This window comes from Mustela nigripes, chromosome 14 (assembly GCF_022355385.1).
Source record: "Mustela nigripes isolate SB6536 chromosome 14, MUSNIG.SB6536, whole genome shotgun sequence".
Classification (NCBI taxonomy): Eukaryota; Metazoa; Chordata; class Mammalia; order Carnivora; family Mustelidae; genus Mustela; species Mustela nigripes.
Window position 1 is genome coordinate 69,716,040 of NC_081570.1, and position 21,171 is coordinate 69,737,210.

The following is a 21,171-nucleotide window of genomic DNA, read 5'->3' on the forward strand; positions in this document are numbered from 1 at the left end:
GGTAGATCTAGCCAACATGTGTATTTTTATCCTGGCACCTTGTGTGAAAAATCACATAAGCGTATCACTTCAAGAATAATGTCTAAATAGAGTCTGTTATTACTTGAGTGACTTCAGTCCGAAGTACTTTGGGAACTATAAAATGTCACACATTCCTTCATCATAAAGGCAGTGTGCTGCAGGGGAAGTAATTCCTAGCTCTACAGGAGAAGTCTTGACTCCCAGTTCTGCCACTCATTGACCAGCTCTGTCTCTATGGTAAGGTCATTTGTAATCTGAAACTTTCCTTGGGTGTAAGAAGAGAATTATTCTGTCTATCTTCTAGGACCACAGAGACTAAAATAATGCCTATGACTATTTTTATTTTTCTTACTAACAACATAAATAATAATACCTCCTATTTCATAGCACTTGAAAAGCGCCTTCAAATACTTAATCCCATTCAGTGCTTACAGCAATCATCTGAAGCAGATTCTCTTGTCTCCATTTTTCAGTTGAGGAAATGAAGTTAAAGAGGTCAGCATATATGTCATGGGTGAAAATGAAGTGCCAGGATTAAAGTTCTAATTTTCTGATACTTTGCACCATTATCTGCTACACTAAATCATTTCATTGTAAATCTTCCCATTTCGTTCTACTTTATAGATGTGATGTTGGCCATTCCACATGTACTTGTGGAACTCTAGCAATGAAGAAACCCTCACTTTCTGAGGAAATCCATTCCATTGTTCAATACTCTCACTTTTAGAAAGGTATTAGCCTTGATCAAAACCCACCTCTTGGGGCACCTGGGTGGCTCAGTGGGTTAGGGTCTCTGCCTTCAGCTCAGGTCATGTTCCCAGGGTCCTGGGATCGAGCCCCACATCGGGCTTTCTGCTCGGCGGGGAGCCTGCTTCCTCCTCTCTCTGGCTGCCTCTCTGCCTACTTGTAATCTCTGTCTGTCAAATAAATAAAAAAAATAAAAACACTGATCCCTCCTTGCTATGCTTTAAAAAAAAAAAAAAACCACCTCTTCATAACTTCCACTTATTATTACTTTATTTCTACCCTCTAAAAATGTGCAAAATAAGTTAAATTCTTCTTCAGCTGGCTTTTCCCCCCACCCTACAATGGGTTTGTTGCCAGAACACAAGTGTCATGAAAACCACAGCTAAACCTAAAACAAAATGGGAAAGGAAAAGACCCATATCAGCATTGTCATCATTGGACCCCCATATTTGGACAAGTCTACCACTACTGGTCAACTGATCTACAAATGTGTGGGATCCACAAAAGAACTACTGAAAAAATTTGAGAAGGAGGCTGCTGAGATGGGAAAGAGCTCCTTCAGGCTGGGTCTTGCATAAACCTGAAAGCTGAAAATGAATATGGTATCACCATTGATATCTTCCTGTGGGAATTTAAAATCAGCAAGTATTATGAGACCATCATTGACATTCCAGGACACAGAGACTTTCAAAAACATGAACACACATGCCTCTCAGTCTGACTGTGCTGTCCTGATTTTGTTGCTGGTATTGGTGAACTTGAAGCAGATATCTCCAAGAATGGGCGGACTCGTGAGCAAGCCCTTCTGGCTTACACAGTAGGTGTAAAACAACTCATTGTTGGTGTTAACAAAATGGATTCCACTGAGCCATCCTATAGCCAGAAGAGATACAAGGAAATCATTAAGGAAGTCAGCACCTACATTAAGAAAATTGGCTACAACACCAACACAGTAGCATTTGTGCCAATTTCTGGTTGGAATGGTGACAATATGCTGGAGCCAAGTGCTAACATGCTGTGGTTCAAGGGATGGAAAGTCACCGATAAAGATGGGAATGCCAGTGGGACAACATTGCTTGAAGCTCTGGATTGCATTCTGCCACCAACTTGTCCAACTGGCAAATACTTGCGTTTCCCTCTCCAGGATGTCAGCAAAATTTGTGCTATTGGTACTGTCCCTGTGGGCCGAGTGGAGAATGGTATTTTTAAACCTGGCATAGTGGTCACCTTTGCTCTAGTCAGCGTTATAACTGAAATAAAGTCTGTTGAAATGCACCATCAAGTTTTGAGTGAGGCTTTTCCTGGGGACAATGTAGGCTTCAATGTCAAGAATGTATCTGTCAAAGATGTTCATTGTGACAGTGTGACTGATAATGGTCACAATGACCCACCCATGGAAGCAGATGGCTTCATGACTCAGGTGATAATCCTGAAACATCCAGACCACATCAGTGCTGGATATGCACCTGTGCTGGATGGTCACATACCTCACATTGCTTGCAAGTTTGCTGAGCTGAAGGAGTAGATTGTGGTCTGGAAAGAAGCTGGAAGATGGTCCCAAGTTCTTGAAATCTGGTGATGCTGCCATCTTTGCTATGGTTCCTGGCAAGCCTACATGTGTTGAGAGCTCTCTGACTGTCCTCCTCTGGGCTGTTTTGCTGTTTGTGACATGAGACAGATGGCTGCCTGGAGTGTTATCAAAGCAGTGGATAAAAAAGCAGCTGGAGCTTGCAAGGTCACCAAGTCTGCCCAGAAAGCTCAGAAGGCTAAATGAGTATTATCCCCAATACTCACCACCTCAGTCTTACTCAGTGGTGGAAAACGGTCTCAGAACTGTTTGTGTCAATTGGACAAGACTGGTTAATGATTACAAAGCATTGTAAAACTTTCAGAAGGAAAGGAGAATGTTCTGTGGACCATTTGTTTTTCTCTGTGTGTGTGTGGCAATTTTAGGTTAGTAGTTTTTAAGATCAATACCTTTTAATGGAAACTACTTGACCAAAAATATGGACAGAATTTTGAGGCCCATTAAAACAAATGTTAAATGAGGAAAAAAAATTCTTCTTCAATTGAATGACTTTCTAGTTACTATATAGGCTTTTCTGTTTTCTCGATACTAATTCTTTCCAAATAACTCAAGAGTTTTCAGTTTCTAGTCTCCTCATCATTATAATTTTCCTAACTCTATGAATATACTGTCAAAAACACCTTTTTTCTTGTGTCTAGTACAGTATTTAAAGTATTGAATTTGACTTTATATTTACTTTTCTATCTCTCCTATTAGATTATGCACTTCTCTATGTGTATAGGGAGGAAGAGAAGAATATTTATAATCAACCATTTTTGTTTGTTTCCCTGAGGAAACATACACAGATCTTGATACATAAAAACCTTAATCTATGGCATGTTAAATTAGTAAACTGAATATTAATTGAATTTAACAGTGTTAAGCAGCATCAAAAATGTTGATATCTAATCCTGGAAACTCAGTTTCTGGAATAAAAGAGGCTACAGTTCAACTTGATTCACCATTTATTCAGCTAAATGCCGTGGTACAGCAAAAGACTCTTGCTATGCAGAGTACACAGGGACATTTCCCTCCAAAACTGAGGGGAGAGCCCAAAGAGATTTCACCAGAGAAGGGACAGGTCATTGGTTATTTAACCTAGTAGTTATCTCAGTCCTTTAATTTGAGACTTTGATGATAAATAACAGTTATCCATGCAAAAAAAGGGAATGAAGAAGGCTTCAGGGGGAGGAAATAACATGTGAGGGCCCAAGTCACATCAGAGAGTAGACATACTCCAAGAACCAAGAGAAGTTGAGTAGGATGGAAGGGAACCGTAAGCACAAACTGGTGGACAGAAAGGCCAGTCACAGTCAGAGAGGGGGTCAGCAGCTCTGTTAATCAATGGAAAGGCTTGAGAGGGAGCTGAAGTAGTACAAAATAAAAAAGTGTTTTGTTTTGGTTTGGTTTGGTTTTTTCCCAGAGGTTGTTACTACTAAGACACATCTTTACTACTCTGTTCCAGTAGAGTCCATTTTTGACCTTTAATTAAATGATGTTCCAGTATTCTCTGTAAAATGTCCTTTTGTTGGAATTAGCACATCATTGTCCCTTTGCCAAACTTAGATCCTAGTTTCTTATCCCCTGTGAGTGTGATGAGCAGGAGCTCTTCTTCCTCACAGTTGTGCAAGCTTGAGACATAAAATCCCTTCGTCTATAGAACATTAAACTAGTAAACTGAATATTAATTGTATTTAACAATGTTAAGCAGCATCAAAAAAGTTGATATCTAAAACTGGAAACTCAGTTTCTGGAATAAAAGAGGCCACAGTCTAACTTGATTGACCATTTATCCAGTTACATGCCATGGTATACTGGAGGTCACTGGAGGAAAAAGGCTCATCAAGAAATGACATGAACACAGATATTTCTTGCACTTCATTGCTACCGTCTACTAAAAGAACTTGGGTGGCTACTTTGCCCAAACTCTACCTGGAAGCTTATGCTGAACAAAAAGTAAATGAATGGACCCCAGTAGGATACCAAAAAGAACCTCTCAGAGCTGCAGCAGAGCACGTTTTTTTTTTTTCAGAATTGGAATGAAGTAGATATTTTTTTCTTTAGTAAGGATTTTTTTTTTATCACATTGACATTTAGTTTATTAGAGCTAAGTTTACAAGACCAGTTCCAGAAGAGCTTTGACTTAAATCAGTTGCCATTTTATATAGATAAGATGAGAAAATGCTGAAGAAATGTGGCTTTTCCCTCTCAAAGTTTATTCAAAACAAAATCAAATCAATTTCTTACCACCAGGGAGTGGCATAATTTACCTCAACTTTCAGGGAAACAAGTATACTCAGCAATAGGTTGAATGCAGGCTAAAAGTTGTTTTCGCATTCCAACTGTTAATTTTCTCCTTCCTTGATGTCCTTTTTTTTTTTCTTATAAATGAGACTGAACACTCTTACATTTATAAATTCTTAAGAATATCAATAAAAGATAATTAGTAAGACTTTTATAAATGGATATGGAAAAGAAAATAGAAGACATATAAAAACTCTAAGAGGAGTATCCTATAAATGCCACTGGTTTAGGTTCCAGTAAGCTCCGTATAAAAGAGGACAGACTTTTCTGGCACTTCTGCCATGCACCAGACAAGTGGGATATGATTATTCCAATTTAATGTTACACCATCCCAGTGAAGAAGGTATTTGCACCCAGAAGAAACTGAGCTCCAAGGTGTTCACATAACTTGCCGGTTTCACACGATGGTGACTGAGATAGCCTAGCCTTAAACTCAGGTATGTCTTATTGCAAATGTAGTAATAATTTGCAGGATAGTATTTCACTACCATGTCAATATCTTATGCTGTGGTTCGTTCATCCTAGGCCAGTCAAAGCCACCATGTGGAATTATGGTAAAGATCATTTAATAAAGACAAGAAAAATGATTTTCATTTGTTGAGTGCCAGCCATTATATTAGACTCAATATTCATGATTATCAATATTGCAAAAAGCAATAGGATAGATTGAAAGGAATTCAGTGAATCTACCTGGGGAAAAAGGGAAATGGGTGCAGTTTGGAAAGGGGAAAGAATTAGGAAAGTGAAAATGAAAGGGGTGGCTCAAGGTCAAACCTGCCTTCCACCATATGGATAAAAAAGATGACCGTATGTTGTAAGCAAGACCAAGTGAAATTTAATATGAAAAAAAAATAACACTGCAATAGCAACAGTATGAAAAGCATAACCCGGAAGTGTGCACATACTTGCTAAATCCTGAATTTGCCCGGTGGAGCACCACACCCAAACTTCCAGTCTCCCAAGCAACCACTACAGGTTGTTTATCTGCTGCAAATGAGACGTTGGAGGAAAAAGAAGAAAGCAGAAAGGGATGTTTTAACCAGAATCTGAGGTTCAACATAATGCAAAAAACATGTATGGCTGCTTACTACATGCTGTGTTCTGGCGATAAAGAGAAGCGGTAGGAAGAACATCACAGTAGGGAAAGAGATCTGGGAGTTGAAAGAAAATTTCCTGGGATCAAGCAAAATAGATGTTTTCATGTTACTTGTGTTGCATGCTTCCAGCTTACGTCAGATTTCTTGGAACTTTGCATGTAAAGGTACTCTATAAATATTGTTAACTTAATCTACAAATAGAATGAATGGGGTGGGTGGGTAATGGAATCATTTTAGAACAAGGACCTAAAGGAGAACTTACTTTCACGTAGATAAGAACTTGGTTCAGGGCTCTTTACACTGGCCAAAAGGGGAAAAATAATTCATAAAAGGAGAAAGTTTGCCAATCCCACAAATAAAATGTTCAAAGATAGATGAGCTTTGAAGTGGAAGATATATGATCATATGTGTGATTTCCTCAGTGAGAGGAAATATCAGATTTATGAATATACTATGTTCTATCCTCATCCATAAGAGAAATTTAAAAAGGAAATATTATTCTGGGTCATGACTTATCTTCTGCTTATAGTAGGAATGGTTGGAAGTAGACTTAAACTCAATAACCTAAAAAAGGTAGAAGGAAATTTGATTGGGGAAAATAAAAAGTACTATATGGACATATTGAATTGCAAACAAATCCAAGGATATAGGCATAAAGATTGTCTATTAATTCCTGCCTGTGTAACGTGAGTGGCCTAAGGTACTTCTAGGTCTTAGAATCCTCATCTACAAAATGAGCAAACTAAGTAGATAGTCACTAAGATCATTTTCAATTAAAAAAAAATTATTTAGGTAAACAGAGGAGCAGTCTGAAATGTACTTAAAAGAAAAGAAATGAACTAGTCACGTTGAAAAGATCTATATAAAAGAATTACTGTTGTACTATATACAGTAACATACTCTGTCTTTTTAAATAAGGCTAGAGTAATGACAGAAATTAATTTCTATAAAGGTTGGAAATGTGGCATATGTATGTGAAGGACGAGTAAATTGCCATTATAATAGGGATGACTTAAATTATGATATGAGGATGATAAAGAAGAGAAAATATTTTGTCCTTTCGAGATGTCAAAGCTTAACTGAACATGGTTTAACGAATTAAAAGTCTCAAAGCAGAGTCTACGGTAGAGACTATTAATTGCAGAATCCTGATACCTATAATGCTCTTCTTCCTTAATAACCAAATCTCATTTGTATTCAGTTAACAAATAAATTACTACATTTCCCATCATCCCTTGTAGCAAGATGAAATTATATGTCTAAGTCGTAGACAATGAGACGTAAGCTTATGATTTTGCAGCGGCCTTCTGGGAACACTGTGTAAAGAAAGAGAGCCCACTGATTCAAGAGCGAGAGATGCTCTTTTATCCTTCCCACCTCTTCTGCTGTCACAGAAGTGATGAATGGACGTCGAGCAGCCATTTTATACTATGAGGTAACCTCAGAGAAGGAAGCCTTATGTTCAAAGTGGAGTAGTATAAAGAATATAGACTGGTTTCTTTTCTTTTTTTTTTTTAAATTATTATTATTATTTTAATTATTTCTTTTTAGTGTAACAGAATTCATTGTTTATGCACCACACCCAGTGCTCCCTGCAATACGTGCCCTCCTTAATACCCACCACCTAGCTCCCCCAACCTCCCACCCCCCACCCCTTCAAAATCCTTAGGTTGTTTTTCAGAGTCCATAGTCTCTCATGGTTCACCTCCCCTTCCAATTTCCCTCAGCTCTCTTCTCCTCTCCATCTCCCCATGTCCTCCATGTTATTTGTTATGCTCCACAAATAAGTGAAACCATATGATAACTGACTCTCTCTGCTTGACTTATTTCACTCAGCATAATCTCTTCCAGTCCCGTCCATGTTGCTACAAAAGTTGAGTATTCATCCTTTCTGATGGAGACATAATACTCCATAGTGTATATGGACCACATCTTCCTTATCCATTCGTCTGTTGAAGGGCATCTTAGTTCTTTCCACAGTTTGGCAACCGTGGCCATTGCTGCTGTAAACATTGGGGTACAGATGGCCCTTCTTTTCACTACATCTGTATCTTTGGGGTAAATACCCAGTAGTGCATTTTCAGGGTCCTAGGGAAGCTCTATTTTTAATTTCTTAAGGAATCTCCACACTGTTTTCCAAAGTGGCTGCACCAACTTGCATTCCCACCAACAGTGTAAAAGGGTTCCCCTTTCTCCACATCCTCTCCAACACACATTGTTTTCTGTCTTACTAATTTTGGCCATTCTAACTGGTGTAAGGTGGTATCTCAATGTGGTTTTAATTTGAATTTCCCTGGTGACTAGTGATGATGAACATTTTTCATATGTCTGATAGCCATTTGTATGTCTTCATGGAGAAGTGTCTGTTCATATCTTCTGCCCATTTTTTGACATGATTATTTATTTTGTGTGTGTTGAGTTTGAGAAGTTCTTTATAGATCTTGGATATCAACCTTTTGTCTGTACTGTCATTTGTGAATATCTTCTCCCATTCTGTGGGTTGCCTCTTTGTTTTGTTGACTGTTTCCTTTGCTGTTCAGAAGCTTTTGATCTTGATGAAGTCCCAAAAGATCATTTTCTCTTTTGTTTCCTTTGCCTTTGGAGACATATCTTGAAAGAAGTTGCTGTGGTTGATATCGAAGAGGTTACTACCTATGTTCTCCTCTAGGATTCTAATGGATTCCTGTCTCACGTTGAGATCTTTTATCCATTTTGAGTTTTTCTTTGTGTACGGTGTAAGAGAATGGTCGAGTTTCATTTTTCTACATATAGCTGTCCACTTTTCCCAGCACCATTTGTTGAAGAGACTGTCTTTTTTCCACTGTATATTTGTTCCTGCTTTGTCGAAGATTATTTCACCATAGAGTTGAGGGTCCATATCTGGGCTCTCTACTCTGTTCCACTGGTCTATGTGTCTGTTTTTATGCCAGTACTATGGTGTCTTGATCATCACAGCTTTGTAATAAAGCTTGAAATCAGGTAACGTGATGTCTCCAGTTTTGTTTTTCTTTTTTTCAACATTTCCTTAGCAATTTGGGGTCTCTTCTGATTCCATACAGATTTTAGGATTATTTGCTCCAGCTCTTTGAAAAGTAACGGTGGAATTTTGATTGGAATGGCATTAAAAGTATAGATTGCTCTAGGCAGTATAGACATTTTAACAATGTTTATTCTTCTAAACCAAGAGCATGGAATGGTCTTCCACATTTTTGTGTCTTCTTCATTTTCTTTCATGAGTGTTCTATAGTTCCTTGAGTACAGATCCTTTACCTCTTTGGTTAGGTTTATTCCCAGGTATCTTATGATTCTTGGTGCTATAGTAAATGGAATCAATTCTCTAATTTCCCTTTCTGTATTTTCATTGTTAGTGTATAGAAAGCAACTGATTTCTGTACATTGACTTTGTCCTGCCACATTACTGAATTGTTGTATGAGTTCTAGTAGTTTGGGGTGGAGTCTTTTGGGTTTTCCATATAAAGAATCATGTCATCTGCAAAGGGAGAGAGTTTGACTTCTTCATTGCCAATTCAGATATCTTTTATTTCTCTTTGTTGATAGACTGGTTTCTGATAATATCCTGATGCCAGTAAGGTGGCCTTGGACGATTTATCTTCAAAATTCCTTTTTACATGAGAGAGAAATAAACTTGTATTTCAATTAACCACTATCATTTCCAACAGTATTTCTTTTCTTGGTTATGTGGATTTAACACTTAGTTCAACTGATTGATATAGCACACAAATGTGAGGTGCTTCAAATAACAGAAGCTAAGATATGGTGCTAGATGAAGGCAGAACTAGGTAGGTGCAAATTCATTACACAGATAATGAAAACTGAAAATCTCAAGACTATTATTATATACTAGTAAAGTATTTAGTTAAATCATCACCTGCCACATACTGGAAAGCCAACCATATGCTATAAAGGCTCTAATATGGTATTAGGGGAAATGGCAAAATATGTGTAAAATGTTGGCATGGGTTGGCAGCAAAATCCTAAAAGAATGATGAATTTAAGGTGAAACCAGCTGGCCACTATGAGAGTTGTAAGAGAAAGTACTTCCCTCTTCTCTAAGATTAAAAGAAACTCTTTGCCTATAACCTGCATCCTCAGCCAACTGAGAGACTGATAATTTGAAAACTTTCAGGGTAGGAAAGGCAAACTGTTTATATTCTAAATCGAAGCAGTTAAAAGAAGTATCTGCAAATTCTAATCTTAGCAATAAATATGACTAGTGTCCCACCATTCAAAAGTGGATAGGCTGCTGGCAAAGATAGTACATTATTTTAGATGTCGTCATTGCAGCAGACAACAAGCTGAGAATTATTTGGATGGGCAGAGCACAAAGGTATATAAATAAAAAGACTTGTGTCCTTGAGCTTAAAAATTCCATTTATCCAAGAACTTTGTGTTCACTCACACTTGGAAATCACCAAAAAGCCAGTTGCACTGCAAGACCACCACATTTTTGAGGGTAACTTATTGTCCAAAAATAATCCACTGGATTCTGAAACCATACTAACAGGAACTGGTTTGCTCTATAAGTGTGATCCTTAGGAAAGATGTGCTCCTGAACGTCCACCTCAGATGTGGCTGCAGGATAATGGAGAAGGAAAACTCTTTCAGAAGGCAAAGCCAGAGACCACTAAGCAAAATGGGCAAAGGATTCTTACTGAAGAGCAAACCTGGGGCTACCAGATGGACAAACTGAAGAGCTCACTCCACAGCCAGAGCAGGGAGCCTATGGCATTTTTGTTCAGCAAAATTTTTGATGATTATTATGCCCCAGAGAGGCTTTTCCAGTCTTTACATTAATAAAAATATCTAATTGATGGAACCATGAGGCAACAAATCAAAATCTGATAGAAGAGCCTCTACACCATCTCGAGAGATTGAACTCTTGAATAGGATGCAGGGACTGTAGGGGAGGCATCAGGGTTTTCTGCTTCAAGAGGAAGAAGAGGGTACATAGCCATAGGGTATCCAAAGGAATAGACTATCTACAGCTGTGGTAGACTGCAGGCTTGCTCTCAGTTCCTCACTCCCTCCTGTACAGTGTAGCAGAGGAAACAGAGTCTACCCCTGCTTGCTTTGGCTAATACGAAGTGGGAGGGAGGGGACATGAGCTGAGATTTTAAAGACCTGCATGGGCCTTTGGGACCTCACCATGAGAAGAACATGACCAGGATCTGTCGGTTTAAGAACAATGAGAAGATGTGGAGCAGACACAGAGCCAATTCTAAAGGCTGGGCCCAAGGTCAGCCAACACTCAGCATAAGCAGAAAGGTCCCCACTGACCTATAAGCACATGGCTGAGAAAAATAAACGCTTGTTTTAAGAAACTATTGCATTTCAAGGTGTTTTGTTACGCAGCATCATGGCCAATAAAGCAACCAGATCTATCTTAACATAGATAAAATAGAACTTTTGGAGATCCCATCAACAGACATGATTGCTAAAGAAATAGAAACCAAACTGAGAAAACTTTAAATAAAGAAATGGAAATCAAACTGAGAAAACTCTAAACAACCTCTAAAATTCGAAACAAACAAACTAAACTCAAACACCCCAAGGACAAATAAGAGAAGAAAGACCGAGAACGTTCTAGAAACTTCCTAAAGTGGTCAGGAAGACTGGATTAACACTGATCCTAAAAGATAAAAATGGACAGTCAGATCAAAATTATGTGTAAAAATAAAGAGCATGTGATCAAAGAGCTTTTGGGTTTTGCTATATGTGTGTGTGTGTGTGTGTGTGTGTGTGTGTGTGTGTGATGGAACTATTTCAAAGTTAAAAATTAAACAACTAAAAGCACAAAGTTGTTAATGCACCATAAACAACTAATCAAAATCAGGGGGGAAAAATCTGGAAATGGACACAATATGCTTATGTTTTTGAGGATTGGAGTACCTGGTTTTTAAATATTTTAGGAGAAAAGTGAAAGGCCCAGAATATGCAAACAGAAGCGTAAATAGAACTCTTAAATGGGGATAAACAGAAAAGGCTAACTTTCCAACAGAATAGTTTAAATGAAACAGAAAGAGGAATATAGGATGAGGTCCTTAAAAAAGAAGTTAGGAAAGTATTACATAGAATAATTGCAAAGGCCTTTTCTCCTTATAACACGGAAATTGATGGATTTGAGAGTAAGGATATTAAAAAAGATCTTTAAGGGGCTGCAGGAAATAGAAGAGCTAGGACAAAGCATGGATGTCATGTAGAATATTTTATGACAAACTGCTGGCCTGAGCCAATAATTCTTGGGCTGGAGAAGGAATTGTCGCTCTATAGGAAGCTGGTGGATGTGGGGTAAAGAAGAGAAACTGCAACATAGTTTTTAGATAGATTTCAAAGGAATCCCTGAAGGACACAGAGAGAACTAGCTACAGTATCTTTAAAAAAAAAAAAAAAAAAAGAAAGAAAAGAAAAGAAAAAGAAAAAGAAAAACAACTTGTTTTATAAATAAAAAGAAAGCAGAAAGAAAAAGAGTAATGTATTTTAAATGTGATAATACAGAAGATGGTAGGCCATTTGTGCATAAGAGTAAAGAGAAGAGAGGTGCCTGGGTGTTTCAGTCCCTTAAGTGTCTGCCTTCGGCTCAGGTCATGATCCTAGGGTCCTGGGATTGAGCCCCATGTCAAGTTCCCTGCTTGCTTCTCCCTTTCCCTTTGCCCCTCCCCCTCCTTGTACACTCCCCCACCTCTCTCTCAAATAAATAAATTTTTTAAAAAATCCCTCAAGAAAGAGTAAAGAGAAAAACTGGCTAGAAGGGTGAAACACAACAAAGCAAATAGAAAAGGTAAAAAAAAAAATGTGAAAACAGAGTTTATATAAGGTGTGCAATGATATAAGCATCTCTGACTGCATTGCAGGAAATAATTGGAATATACACATAGGTAAAACTTACAAATACTTTTTATAAACTGAAAAAACATTGGGGATCAAGTAAGATCATGTGTTAGAAAAGATTTGTGGAAAGTATAGAGCTTTCTACACATAAAAGTAATTAATGGTTGCAATGTTAAGAGTTACTCCTCAAGGGTAAATAACATAGAAATATTGTTCAGTTCAACAAGTGTTTATTTAGCCACTACAATGTACTAAGCAAATGTTAGACTCTGGGGGACACATCAATAATGAAGACAGACATAGTAACTATTCCAAGCCAGACAACAGGCTTAAAAGAGAATGGATACAGCTCTCTAAATGAAGACTTTTGCTGCCTTCCTAGAGCCAGCCACTATTTGTTATCTTGTGAACTCTCCAGAAACACATGTATATGCAACTGCATATATACACATATATATATTTATTTATAGACATATTCATGTATATGTATCTTTTAAATTTATACAATTGAGGATAAGTTATATATACTATTCATGACCTTGTGATTTTCTCTAAACACAATAATTTGAATATGATTCTATGTCAGAATATACAGAGCTAACCTCATTTTTCTTACATACTTTGTGATTGTGTCATAATGTAATGAATTAATGGCCTTTAATGTACATTTATGCAGTTTCCAGTTCTTCCTTATTACATATAGCACTTATATATATAATGCACTTTATACACAGATTAGTATACTTGATATACAAATTTATGGAAATGAAATTCCCATTAAATAGCAAGTAAATTTTAAATTTTGATATTGTCAAATATCCTTCAAAGTGATTACATCCCTTTGTATTGTGACCTACCTCACCCTAAAATGTCCTCGGACCACTTGCCAATGACATTTACTATCAAACCTTTTGACCTTTCCAAAAAGATATTTTATTACAGCTTAAATTGTGTTGGTCTTATTATGAAAAAATACGAACATATTTTCACATATTTAAAAGTTTTTTTGTGTTTCCCTTTTTATCTGAATTTTCTGTTCATAATCTTGGGTTTTCTACTCTTCTGAAAATTAGTACATTAGAAGCCATGAGCCTGTTGTCATACATTTTGTCAGTTTTTTTAGTTTGTTATTTTTCTGTCAAATTGAAATTTTTTAAAGACTTTATTTATTTGACAGACAGAGATCATAAGTAGGCAGAGAGGCAGGCAGAAAGAGAGAGAAGGGAAGCAGGGTCCTTGCTGAGCAGAGAGTCCGACATGGGGCTCTATCCCAGGACCCGGGGATCATGAGCTAAGCTGAAGACAGAGGCTTTAACCCACTAAGCCACCCAGCTGCCCCTGTCAAATTGAATTTTTAACCGTGGTTTTATTTTGAACGTACGTTGAACGTATTTTAGACGTTTTATTTTGTAGGTACATATGCAGTTATATGAAATAATTACAGACATCCCATACATTCATCATCGAGTTTCACTTACTAATGACATTTCACATGGCTATAGTATGATCATATTACAGGTAGGAAACTGACATAGGTATAATACATCAACCTTATTTAGATTTCACCAGCGTGTGGGTGTTTAATTTAAGCATTTTATCACGTGTGTAGATTTGTGTGAACACCATTACAGCCAAGATACAGATCAATTCCCTCACGAGGCTCCTCCTTTTGCCCTTGTATATTCACAGCCACCTCTTCCCTCTGGCCCTCCCTCCCTCCCTCCTAATAACCATAAATATGTTCTCCATTTCTGTAATTTTGCCATTAAAAAATGTTTTATAAATGGAAGCAGTATGAAATCTTTTGAGACCAGCTTCTTTCACTCAGTGTAATTTCCTGGAGATGCTACCAAGTATGTGACAATGGTCCATTCCTATCGTTGAGTAGTATTCCCTGGCATGGATGTCTGAGTTAACTTAATCATTCACCCACTGAAGGATGTTTAGATCATTTCCAGTTTAGCACTATGACCAATAAAGCTTGTATGAGCAATAGTGTCCATGTTTTCACATGAGCAGAAGTCTTCCTTTCTCTGACATAAATGCTCAGCCAATTGCTGAGTCATATGATATGATGAGCACACATTTAGTTTTGTAGGAACTGCCATTCACTTTTCTGGAGTGAGTGCACCATTTTACCCTTCTATCAGCAATGTATGAGTGATCCGGCTCTTCGCCACAACTGCCAGGATTTGGTGTTCCATTTTTATTTTAACATTCTAATAACTATGTAGTGACATCTCATTGTGGTTTTAGTTTTTATCTCCCTAATGACTAATGATCTTGAATATCTTTCATGTGCCTTTTGTCATCTTTACATCCTCTTCAGTGAAACCTCTTTATATCTTTAGACCATTTTCTAATTGTTTCTAATCTTGTACTTACAACTGTATTTTAATAATAATTTTATGTTTCAGGTTGAATTCTTTGTTGAATATGTGATTGTCAAATATTTTCTTCTAATATATAGCTTTTCATATTCTTTACAGGGTCTTTCACAGATCACTTTTAACTTTGATAATCCAGTTTATGTTTTTTTTTTCATTTATTAATCATGTTTTTCGTGTCCCGTCTAAGAAGACTGCCAAGCCATGAATGTTGAAGACTTTTCCCCTATGATTTTTTTTCTATAAGTTTTATTAGTTTTATGTTCTACATTTAAGGCTGATCCATTTAAAATTAAATTTTGTGATATTTAGGTTGAGGTTCAATTTTTGCCTATAGAGGTCCAATTGCTGCATTGAAAACTTATCCTTCCTCCCTTGAATCGCTTTTGCACTTATGCCAAAAATCAGTTGGACATATTTGTGTGTACTTATTCTTGGCTATCTAAATTGTTCTGCTAATCTTTTTATCTATTCCTTTGCCAATATCACACTACTACTATAGCTATTTAATAAAACTAATTTCTTCAATGATATTCTTTTTGAAAATGATTTTAGCTATCTTAGTTCTTTTGCATTTTCATAGAAATTTTGGGATGATTTTGTCTACATTTATGAAAACTTTGCTAGAATTTTTATAAGAATAATGTTGAAACTGCGTATCCATTTGAATATGATGAACCTACCTTCCTTGGACACAGTATATCTCTCTCGGTCTTATCTAATTTCTTTCATCAGCATTTTTTTCAGCATACATCCTGTACATGGATTTTTAAGTTTATATATAAGTATTTCATTTTCTTTGGAGTGATATTAGTCTTTTTAATTTTTTCTTTTCACATATCCATTGTTAATATATAAACATGAAATAGATTTCTGTATGTTTATCTTGTATCTTGAGACCTTGATGAACTCATGTTAGTTCTAGAAGTATTTCATTTTTTTAGATTCTTCATGACTTTCCACAGACATTCATGCAAATAAGAACAGTTTTATTCTTTTCCTTCCCATCTATATCCCTTTTATTTATTTATTTTGCCTTAGTGCAGTAGCTAGAATATCTAGCACTATGTTAAAAAAGTGGTAAGATTGGATAGCCCTACCTTATTCCTCTAATCTTAGAGAGAAATCACTCAGTCTTTCACTATTAAATATAATGCTAGTTGTAAGGTATTTGTAGATGTTCTTTAAGTTGAGGTAGTTCACTTCTATTCTTAACTTGCTGAGAGTTTTGATCATAAATGGATGTTGCATTTTTTTCAAATACTTTTGTTGCATAAGATGATATGACCAAATAATATTTGAACACTTATTTTTATTAACTTTTTTTAAAGATTTTGTATCATGTTTGTCTTGTGTTTGTCCTGAATTTAATAAGAAATTTGGGGGCTCCTGGGTGGCTCAGTTGATTAAGTATCTGACTCTTGATTTTGGCTTACATCATGATCTCAGGGTTTTGAGATCAAACCCCACATAGGGTTCAATCCTAAGTGTGGAGACTGCTTAAAATTCTCTCTCTCTCTTCCTTTGCCCCTCCCCCTTCCCTCTCTTTAAAAAAATTCTAGTGTTTCACCAGTAAGGATGATGATGTTGACTTGTGTCTGTCTGTATGTTAAGGAAATTTCCATGTATCAACTAATATTTTATAATAGATTCTTTGAAAAAACTTTTAATAGAAAATTAATTTTATAATATATGTTTTAAGAATCTATGGAAGTAAGTAGGTTTTTTTTTCTTTTTCTTTTTTACTCTAAATTAGATGTGAACATTTTCCATTATGGAACCTTCTTGTATTCCTAGGGAAAGCCATTTCTTGGACATGATATGTGATGCTTCTAAAGTACTTTTGGATTTTATTTGCCAGTGTAATTTTTAGAAATTTTGAGCCATTATTCATATATGCTATTTGTTAGTCTTTATTTGTGCTCTGTTTGTCAGGTCCTGGAATTGAAATTGTGGTGGTTTCACAAAAAGAATTTAGAAACATGTCTTCCTTTCTCTCCCTCTCCTTGTTGCTCTTGCTCTCTCTTTTTTTCTCTCCCTTCCCTCTCTCTCCCCACTTCCTTCACTTTAATGCTTTTATAGAATTTGCCTGTGAGGCTGTCTGGTTTGGTGCTCATTCAGGGAATAATCAGCCTTTTTAGAATTTCTAAATCCTCTGGCATCAGATTTGGTAATTTATGTTTTCCCAGAATATCATTTATTTTATTCAGGTTTTTAAAGTATCTATAGAGAGTATAGAAACTTGTTATTTTATACTTCTGTATCTGTGATTATATACCCATTTTCAGTTTGTATTTTGAGTATCTGACTTTCTTCCTTTTCTTCCAAAATTAACTTATCTAACAGATGAGTCTATTTTTTATTACTTATATTTTCATTTTCTGAGTTCTTAGTTCTTTTATTTTAGTTCTATTTAGTTCTTAGTTCTTGTTATTTTATTATATTTCCATAATAAATACCAATTTACCGTAGTACCAGCTTACTGTCTGATATGCCTTCATTTACTTATTCTTTCTGCTTATTTAATGCTTTTATTGTACTTTATCTCACTCATATTAAACTTTAATTCATTTATTTACTACTTTAGTAACACAAATATTTAGTGTGATAAAGTTTACTTTGAACACTTGAAATATAACCATCTTAAAACACTTGGTAAAGTTTTATAATTAATATTCCCATTTGTACTGCACTATAATTTTTTATTTCTTTACATTTTAATTTCTATCTGTGGTTTAGGGTTTGCTTTCTGTGTTTGTTATTGGTTTCTGATATTAATTTAAGAATGTGGTGTGTATAATATCTACCTGGTAGAATTTATTGAGGTTTTCTTTGTGGCTTGAAACATGATCAATACATAAATTTTCAATACAATTTTAAAAAGGCTAAAGTCTATTTGTAGGTATAAATTTTGTTGTTGTTTATCAAGAATAATTATTTTGACTATATTATTGATTTCCCCTAAACATTACTTAATATTTATTTAATGTATCTGCCAAGACCTGAGAGAGGTTAATTGAAGTCTCCTTCTATTATTGAGTTTCTGTCTTCTGATTATATTTACTGAAATTTTAGCATTTTGAATTTTGATGCTGTACTACTTAGTTCATGAAGATTCACAACACATGATTGCGGACTCCAAGCTTTTCATTATTAAATGTCATTCATTTGGTAGTTTAATGTGCTTTTCCTAAAATTATACCTTGTATAATTTTAATTAAATGACCCTGACTTGCTTTTAGTTTGCATTTCTTAACCTCTTTTTTACATCCAGTCCTTATTTTAATTTTAGATGAATATCATATATATCACCTATGTTGCTTTTTGATCCTAACTAAAGGGCTTTTACTTTTTTTTTTGGAAAAATAATACATATTTATTTATTTATTTATTTATTTAATAGACACATAATGTATTTTTATCCCCGGGGTAGAGGTCACCAGGTTTATACACTTGACAGCACTCACCATAGCACATACCCTCCCCAATGTTCATAACCCCACCCCCCTTTCCCAACCCCCCTCCCCCCAGCAACCCTCAGTTGGTTTTGTGAGATTAAGAGTCACTTATGGTTTGTGTCCCTCCCAATCCCATCTTGTTTCATTTATCCTTCTCCTACCCCCTTAACCCCCCCATGTTTCATCTCCACTTCCTCATATCAGGGAGATCATATGATAGTTGTCTTTCTCCGATTGACTTATTTTGCTAAGCATGATACCCTCTTGTTCTATCCACGTCATCACAAATGGCAAGATTTCATTTCTTTTGATGGCTGCATAGTATCCATTGTGTACATATACCACCTCTTCTTTATCCATTCATCTGTTGATGGACATCTAGGTTTTTTCCATAGTAGAAAAAACTATTGTAGACATTGCTATTGTAGACATTGCTGCTATAAACATTCCAGTGCACATGCCCCTTCGGATCACTATGTTTGTATCTTTAGGTTAAATACCCAGTAGTGCAATTGCTGGGTCATAGGGTAGCTCTATTTTCAACATTTTGAGGAATCTCCATGCTGTTTTCCAGAGTGGTTGCACCAGCTTGCATTCCCACCAACAGTGTAGGAGGGTTCCCCTTTCTCCGCATCCTCTGCCAGCATCTGTCATTTTCTGACTTGTTAATTTTAGCCATTCTGACTGGTGTGAAGTAGTATCTCATTGTGGTTTTGATTTGTATTTCCCTGATGCCGAGTGATGTGGAGCACTTTTTCATGTGTCTGTTGGCCATCTGGATGTCTTCCTTGCAGAAATGTCTGTTCATGTCCTCTGCCCATTTCTTGATTGGATTATTTGTTCTTTGGGTGTTGAGTTTGCTAAGTTCTTTATAAATTTTGGACTCTAGCCCTTTATCTGATATGTTGTTTGCAAATATCTTCTCCCATTCTGTCAGTTGTCTTTTGGTTTTGTTAATTGTTTCCTTTGCTGTGCAGAAGCTTTTGATCTTGATAAAATACCAATAGTTCATTTTTGCCCTTGCTTCCCTTGCCTTTGGCGATATTCCTAGGAAGATGTTGCTGTGGCTGAGGTCAAAGAGGTTGCTGCCTGTGTTCTCCTCAAGGATTTTGATGGATTCCTTTCTCACATTGAGGGCATTCATCCATTTTGAGTCTATTTTTGTGTGTGGTGTAAGGAAATGGTCCAATTTCATTTTTCTGCATGTGGCTGTCCAATTTTCCCAGTACCATTTATTGAAGAGGCTATCTTTTTTCCATTGGACATTCTTTCCTGCTTTGTCGAAGATTATTTGACCATAGAGTTGAGGGTCCATATCTGGGCTCTCTACTGTTCCACAGGTCTATGTGTCTGTTTTTATGCCAGTACCATGCTGTGTTGGTGATCACAGCTTTGTAGTAAAGCTTGAAATCAGGTAACGTGATGCCACCCGTTTTATTTTTGTTTTTCAACATTTCCTTAGGGATTCGGGGTCTCTTCTGATTCCATACAAATTTTTGGATTATTAGCTCCAGCTCTTTGAAGAATACCGGTGGAATTTTTATCGGAATAGCATTAAAAGTATAGATTGCTCTAGGCAGTATAGACATTTTAACAATGTTTATTCTTCCAATCCAAGAGCATGGAATGGTCTTCCATCTTTTTGTGTCTTCTTCAATTTCTTTCATGAGTATTCTGTAGTTCCTTGAGTACAGATCCTTTTCCTCTTTGGTTAGGTTTATTCCCAGGTTTCTTATGGTTCTTAGTGCTATAGTAAATGGAATCGATTCTCTAATTTCCCTTTCTGTATTTTCATTGTTAGTGTATAAGAAAGCCACTGATTTCTGTACATTGACTTTGTATCCTGCCACGTTGCTGAATTGCTGTATGAGTTCTAGTAGTTTGGGGGTGGAGTCTTTTGGGTTTTCCATATAAAGAATCATCTCATCTACAAAGAGAGAGAGAGTTTGACTTCTTCATTACCAATTTGGATACCTTTTATTTCCCTTTGTTGTCTGATTGCTGTTGCTAGGACTTCTAAAACTATGTTGAACAAGAGTGGTGAGAGTGGGCATCTTTGTCGTGTTCCTGATCTCAAGGAAAGGATGCAAGCTTTTTCCCATTGAGGATGATATTTGCTGTGGGTCTTTCATAGATAGATTTGATGAAGTTCAGGAATGTTCCCTCTATCCCTATACTTTGAAGCGTTTTAATCAGGAAAGGATGCTGGATTTTGTCAAATGCTTTTTCTGCATCAATTGAGAGGACCATGTGGTTCTTCTCTCTTCTCTTATTAATTTGTCCCCCTCACTTTAAATCTGGAGGTGTCTTCCGGTCTAAAATGAGTGTCTTGTAGGCAATGTATAGATGGGTTTTGTTTTTTTATCCATTCTGATACCCTGTGTCTTTTGATTGGGGCATTTAGCTCATTAACATTCAGAATAAATATTGAGAGGTATGAATTTAGTGCCATTGTATTGCCTGTAAGGTGACTGTTACTGTATATTGTCTCTGTTGCTTTCTGATCTACTACTTTTAGGCTCTCTCTTTGCTTAGAGGACCCCTTTCAATATTTCCTGTAGAGCTGTTTTGGTGTTTGCAGATTCGTTCAGTTTTTGTTTGTCCTGGAAGCTTTTTATCTCTCCTTCTATTTTCAATGATAGCCTAGCTGGATATAGTACTCTTGGCTGCATGTTTTTCTCATTTAGTGCTCTGAATATATCATGCCAGCTCTTTCTGGCCTGCCAGGTCTCTGTGGATAA

The 21,171-nt window shown here is 36.4% G+C and overlaps 1 pseudogene; it reads left to right on the top strand.

Annotated features, from left to right (window-relative positions):
• Positions 1 to 1,363: 1,363 nt before the first annotated feature.
• Positions 1,364 to 2,542, top strand: LOC132002184 (elongation factor 1-alpha 1-like; annotated as a pseudogene).
• The last annotated feature ends 18,629 nt before the right edge of the window (positions 2,543 to 21,171 follow it).